Below are 6,204 nucleotides of genomic sequence, written 5' to 3' on the forward strand. Positions count from 1 at the left end.
GACAGCATCAGCAGTTAGTTTATCCAATCATTGAAAAAACTTATTATATGTACCTTATTTTGTTCAGTTTTGAGCTAGCCCTCCACAATTTAGTAGTGTAAGACTAGAGGAAAGGTAGCTGGTCACTACCACCCACCGCCAACTCTTGGGCTACTCTTTCACCAACGAATAGTGGAACTGATCGTGACATTATAACGCTCCCACGGCTGAAAGGGCGAGCATATTTGGTGCGACCGGGATTCGAACCCGCGACCCTCAAATTAGGAGTCGAACATCTTAACACACCTAGCCATGCCGGACCGTACTTTATTTAACTTCAATTTTAACGCAAGCTTTAAAGCTCATTTTAACTTTTGTTTAGGCGAGAAACAATAAATTAGACACACGAATAATCTTATACGTATTCGATAACTACACTGTAGAGTTAGCCCTATTATTTCCTAAGTTAATTTTTCTTTGTATGTTTAATCCTATTATCTTCTTGTTGGCTATTCGGTCTCTGACAAACAAAAAACAGGAGATATGGATTAAAAAAAATTAGTTTATGGAAGTATAAAAGATTTTTTTCATAGTTAAATAAAATTACATCTACTTGAATTTGTTTGTCTGATTGCGTAATTTTTTTCAAATTGAACATGATTTCTCGATCTAATGCAAAATGCTGCAAGAAAACATAGCTTGAACATTGGCGTAAAAATAATATAATAAAGAAAGTCCAAATAAGGGCATGAAAATTACTGCGTTTTAGGGTAGAGGTTAGTATATATTAATGCTAATACTGTGTTTCTTTCTCTCTGTCTTTCATGTTTCACAGATTGTGATGTTAAAATCCACGCTCTTAAGCATTGGAACACTCCCCATCAACTCGAGATGTGCGAAATCTGTCAGATATTTTAAAAGTATTTTGAAGTCATATCTGTTTCTCCTCACTTTATATTAATATGGAGAACGATCAGCGACAAGAGCTTTAAGTGGTTAGAGAAGCGGAATGTCCGCGGACTTACAACACTAGAAATCGGGTTTCAATATCTGTTATGTGTGGCTTTGTGCTAAATTATATGTTGTATAAGAAATTAAATTATTATTATACCATGCCAATACGGTAATATCACACCATAATGGTACAACTGAGCTGTGTCACACACCACATTCACATCTCCAATTGTATTTTACTGTTTGTTTTTGTAGGATCTTTTCCAATAAATCAAGAGCTGAATCTATAAGCAGTGATGCAGGTGATTTCAAAACAGAGTAAAGCACACTGGGGCTAAATAATTAAGAACAAGAAAACGAGATAATCTTCCACAGCATTTCCAATATCATTAGTAGTGAGACAGAGTTCACAGTGAGATCTGCTTTCTCCCCGAACATATTCGATGTATGGTAAATATACTGAATTTAGTAGACAATTTTTTAAGGCTTTGAGTGATGATACGTTCAAGAAAATGTCCCGATCAACATATGGAAAAGCCCAATCGCTTTGGAAAAACCGAACCACAGCATTGTAGTAGCCAATCTTGTATAATAAGAACTGGGCGAACGTTTTGTTGTTTCATGCACTGCTTGGTAGAATTCAATATAGAGAGCATAATAACGAAGAGAGAGGGTCCACTCAATAAAGTGCGTGATGAGCTATACAACGGAATCTTTCAGACATAAACTTCATTAAAGAATATGTAATCGTCATGTGGCCTGTAGAACGTGTATTGTATTTACTTCAAAGTGAAACTAAGGCTTATATGAGACTACTTCTACAGATATTTAATTACCACATGTTTGACAAAATTGAAATATTTTTATGGTAAACCACTCCAGACTTGCAAGTCACTTGTTAATGCTGTGATTTCAGGAACTGAGAGACTCTTTGAAGAAATCTTTGTCAATGAGAATCGTATTTTTGCAGCTTCTTTTCACCCACGATTTAAATTGATTTGAATTAGCTCGAACGCGAAGGGCCTGGCATGGCCAAGCGCGCATAATGTGACGGTCAATCCCACTATTCGTTGGTAAAAGAGTAGCCCAAGAGTTGGCGGTGGGTGGTGATGACTAGCTGCCTTCCCTCTAGTCTTACACTGCTAAATTAGGGACGGCTAGCACAGATAGCCCTCGAGTAGCTTTGTGCGAAATTCCAAAAACAAACAAACAAACAAACAATCGAACGCGAAGAAAGAAACTGTAAAAACGTTATGATCATAAACTGTCATATAAGATGGAACACTTCTGTAATGAAAGTACAATAAATGCTGATTTAAGTGATTTTTCGTCATTTTTAAGCACCGAGGAAGATGATGAAGAATATTTTTTGGTATGCTTTAAACAACAAGCAAACTCGTCCCAAAGTAACAAATATCAAACAACACTGTTCCTGAGATTAAATATATATATATGTAAAAATAAAAACATTTACTTCAAACACAAACACCCCCCCCCCTCAGCGGCTCAGCGGTATGTCTGCGGACTTACAACGCTAAAAACCGGGTTTCGATACCCGTAGTGGGCAGAGCACAGATAGCTCATTGTGTAGCTTTTGTGCTTAATTCAAAACAACAACAACAACATCAAAAGAAACAGAATAAAGTTTGTTCCCTTCCCAAACTTTTAGATTTCTGTTCATTTACTTCAATACGCCAATTCCGCCAAGTGCAGCTGCAGAGCGCATTTTTCTCAATAGGGAACTAAATGTTTTTTTTAAAAAAAAGTTAGAATGACGGATAATAATTTCAAAAATCTGATGCATCTGAGATAATATAACAAACTAAAATAATAATAAAATTGAACAAATAATAAGGGACGTAATATCTTGTAATATTAATGATTTACTATTTCATATTAACTTATTAAATCATTAATTATCATTACACTAACCCTATTCCCCAATTTATTGACGTTGTATTCTTTAAGCATTGAAAGCTGTATGGTTGTTTGCTACTTTTCTTATAATTTTTCACAAATACCGATAGTCTGTTCTGAAGTCTCTACTATATTACTGTAACAATAAAGTATCACCACGTGCCAATAAATTTTTGTTTTTCATTCTTCCATTATCTATTAACAGAAAAAAAGAATTATAATTTAAAATGTCAGTTTCAAATGAAGCGGTAGTAACAGCGCTACTATATTTATATGTAATAAAAGAATCTATATGTGTGTGTGTGACCGCCATAGGTACAAGGGGAAAAGAACATAGAGATCTGAAACTTAGCACTTGGACAAAGTGGATTCTGACTCTCTGAGGATGTGCACCTGGGTATTATCTTTTAGATTAAACTGAAAAAAAATTCTGCTTCTGAATGTCTATGTCAAGTATCATATTTTCTTCTAATTCTTACTTAGTGAATGAACAATATGTAAAGGGTTTCTGTTGAATACTGTTGAAAAAAACAAAATGGTAAAAACGTCTGCCAAAACTGAAAAAACAGTGGACGTATTTTACCAAAAACGAACAAAATTCAATATGGTGTGTGGCCAAATATTTCTTAGCCAGTCAAAGGCAACACGGAGAAAGAAAAGGGCATTAGAACGGCTGAAGATGACCGAGGAATGCCGTAACGTTGTTCTCTGCTTATCAATAGAAGTGTTAATACCCATATCAGCCGCTCTAAGATACATTTTTATTTCAAATGGGTTTCTCGTCATGAAGAAAATCCTGGTCCCTACCAGGATCTCCCAGGGTTCATGGAACAAACCCTCACTGTACTAGAAAATGTTGAAATAAATAAGATTCGGAAAATGACATCAAACAAGACAGTTAACTAATTCTGGAACATGAAAATACAATAGAGTTGAACATTTTTAATTTTCTTTGTATTCATAAAGGAAATCCAAACAAAGGCGTATTACCGCAAACGTTTTTAGGTAGATATTAGTATATATTAATACTAATATTGTTTCTGTCCTTCTCTCTTTCACGTTTTAGTGACAGTGCTACTTGAATCCATGCTCTAAAGCTTTAGAACACTCCCTATCAAGTTGCGATGTGTGAAGTCTGTCAGAAATTTTAAAAGTATTGGAATGTGATGATACTTTTGGTGGGCAGAGTACAGATAAACCATTATATAGCTTTGTGCTTAATTGTAAACAACCAAACAAAGCTTTTGAAAACATCAGTTGTATGTACCCTAATTACTGCTATGCTTCAAACGAAGCCCTCCCTAATTTAGCAGAGTAAGACTAGAGAGAAGGCAGCGAGTCATCACCACGCACCGCTACCTCTTGAGCTACTCTTTTTACCAACGAATAGTGGGATTGATCGTGACATTATAACGCCCCCAAGTTAATAGGGGCGAACATGCTTGGTGTGATGAGGATTTGAACCCGTGACCCTCAGATTATGAGTCGAGCGCCCTAATCACCTGGCCATGTTGCGAATGAATTAGGTTGAGAAGTTGTTCACTGCTGAGGTCTGATTGCTTATATCTTCAACGTATGTAAAATGCTAAAGTGATTTAGTGGCAATTATACGTTACACTACTTAACGAAACATTTTTGTTATTTGTATCTACCGTCGCTGTAAGTTAACTCTTATCATCTCTTGGTGACTACCATTTTAGTTTTCCATTGATATATTTACATTTTAGTATTTTCACAATATGAATCAAGATTCACAATTTAAACAATCTTATATGATTATTATAATTTTGTAATGAAAATAGTTACACTATACTAATTCTTATGTACAAATAACAACAACAAATATCCATGAATATGTATTGTATAAATTCGGGATAAAAAGAAAAACCGTCCCGGCATGGCCAGGTGATTAAGGCACTCGACTCGTAATAGGAGGGTGGCGGGTTCAAATCCCCGTCATACTCAACATGCTCGTCCTTTCAGCCGTGGTGGCATTACAATGTTTCGATCAATCTCACTATTCGTTGGTAAAATAGTAGCCCACGAGTTGGCGATGGGTTTTGATGACTAGCTGCCTTCTCTCTAGTCTTACACTGCTAAATTAGGGGCGACTAGTGCAGATAGCCCTCGAGTAGCTTTGCGCGAAATTCAAAACAAACAAACAAACTAGAACTCAACGTCGCATTATATCAACAAAAACCCACACCTCCCTCTAGTTAACAAATAAATTACTTTAAAATACAGCTTACTACACTGACTCCTTTTTCGTCTGTAAAGTCCCATAAAAGAACTGTAATACAAAATAAACAAAAAACAGACACTACAGATTTACTGAAAAATTAATTTTTGTTTTCTTGGTGGTACCATTCTCTCATCGATGTAGTTCCAAAGACGACAATGATGAACGATCTTTGGCTTGCATCACCTATCCTTCTGGATTCTGTGAACCACGTTACTATTTTTGGTACAATATATACTTCCTCTCAACACCTGCTTAACTTAGAAGTTCTTTTCTTGTGGCAGGGATTGTGCAGCCATAGCATGTCACTTCGATGGAATCCAGCCTTATCAGCATTAACATTATAGCAACTTTTCATTTTATCACTAGCTGATTCAAGTTTTTCTCAGGTAAAGTCATACAAGGCATAACTGGTGTTCCTTATTTTCTCAACGTGTTTTTTTTTTTTTTAATTTCGCGCAAAGCTACTCTAGGGCTATCTGCGCTAGCCATCCTAATTTAGCAGTGTAAGACGAGAAGGAAGGCAGCTAGTCAACACCACCCACCGCCAATTCTTTTACCAACGAATATTGGGATTGATCGTCACATTATAATGCCCCCACGGCTGAAAGGGTGAGCATGTTTGGTGTGACGGGTGCTGTTTATGATTTCTTTGAGTGGTTTTCTCGGAATGAGAGTACAGAAGGTCCAATGACTCTTTCAGTTCTTTCATGAACATCTGTGATGATAACGTAACGTTGGTAGCTTCATTTAATGCTGTATAATAACTTATCACTGTCAGTGGAAGATCTTTACCTCACATTTTCTAAGATTCATCCATATGTCTGGCCAATTGATTTAACAGTATGCACTTGTATCTCTCCACCATTCCTTCAGGATGTTGTTCTAAGGATCTGACACATTTACGCAAATAAGTCTGACTGAAAGTTACATCACTGATCTGAGTGAATCTTCACAGGAAGAGAAAATTTTGAGACAAATTCGTTTATGGCTTTCTTCGAAAACTTCTGCTTTTTAGTTAGGAATAGTCTACGCTTTAGTTTATTTAGTGAAATAGTACATCACAACCATAATTTACCTATTTCCACCATTACTCTGTGTCTTCATTACAAGAC

At 36.1% G+C, this 6,204-nt stretch overlaps 1 protein-coding gene across 1 annotated transcript in view; it reads right to left on the minus strand.

Moving 5' to 3' along the window:
• The window catches only part of LOC143240151 (protein IMPACT-like), a 39,674-nt gene extending 39,330 nt beyond the window's left edge, over positions 1–344 (minus strand). The window contains exon 1 of the mRNA XM_076482115.1: positions 54–344. The gene's annotated coding sequence lies outside the window, so the exon portion shown is untranslated. The remainder of the gene's footprint in view (positions 1–53) is intronic.
• Positions 345–6,204: the final 5,860 nt, after the last annotated feature.

The sequence above is a fragment of the Tachypleus tridentatus genome, chromosome 13 (assembly GCF_004210375.1).
Source record: "Tachypleus tridentatus isolate NWPU-2018 chromosome 13, ASM421037v1, whole genome shotgun sequence".
Classification (NCBI taxonomy): Eukaryota; Metazoa; Arthropoda; class Merostomata; order Xiphosura; family Limulidae; genus Tachypleus; species Tachypleus tridentatus.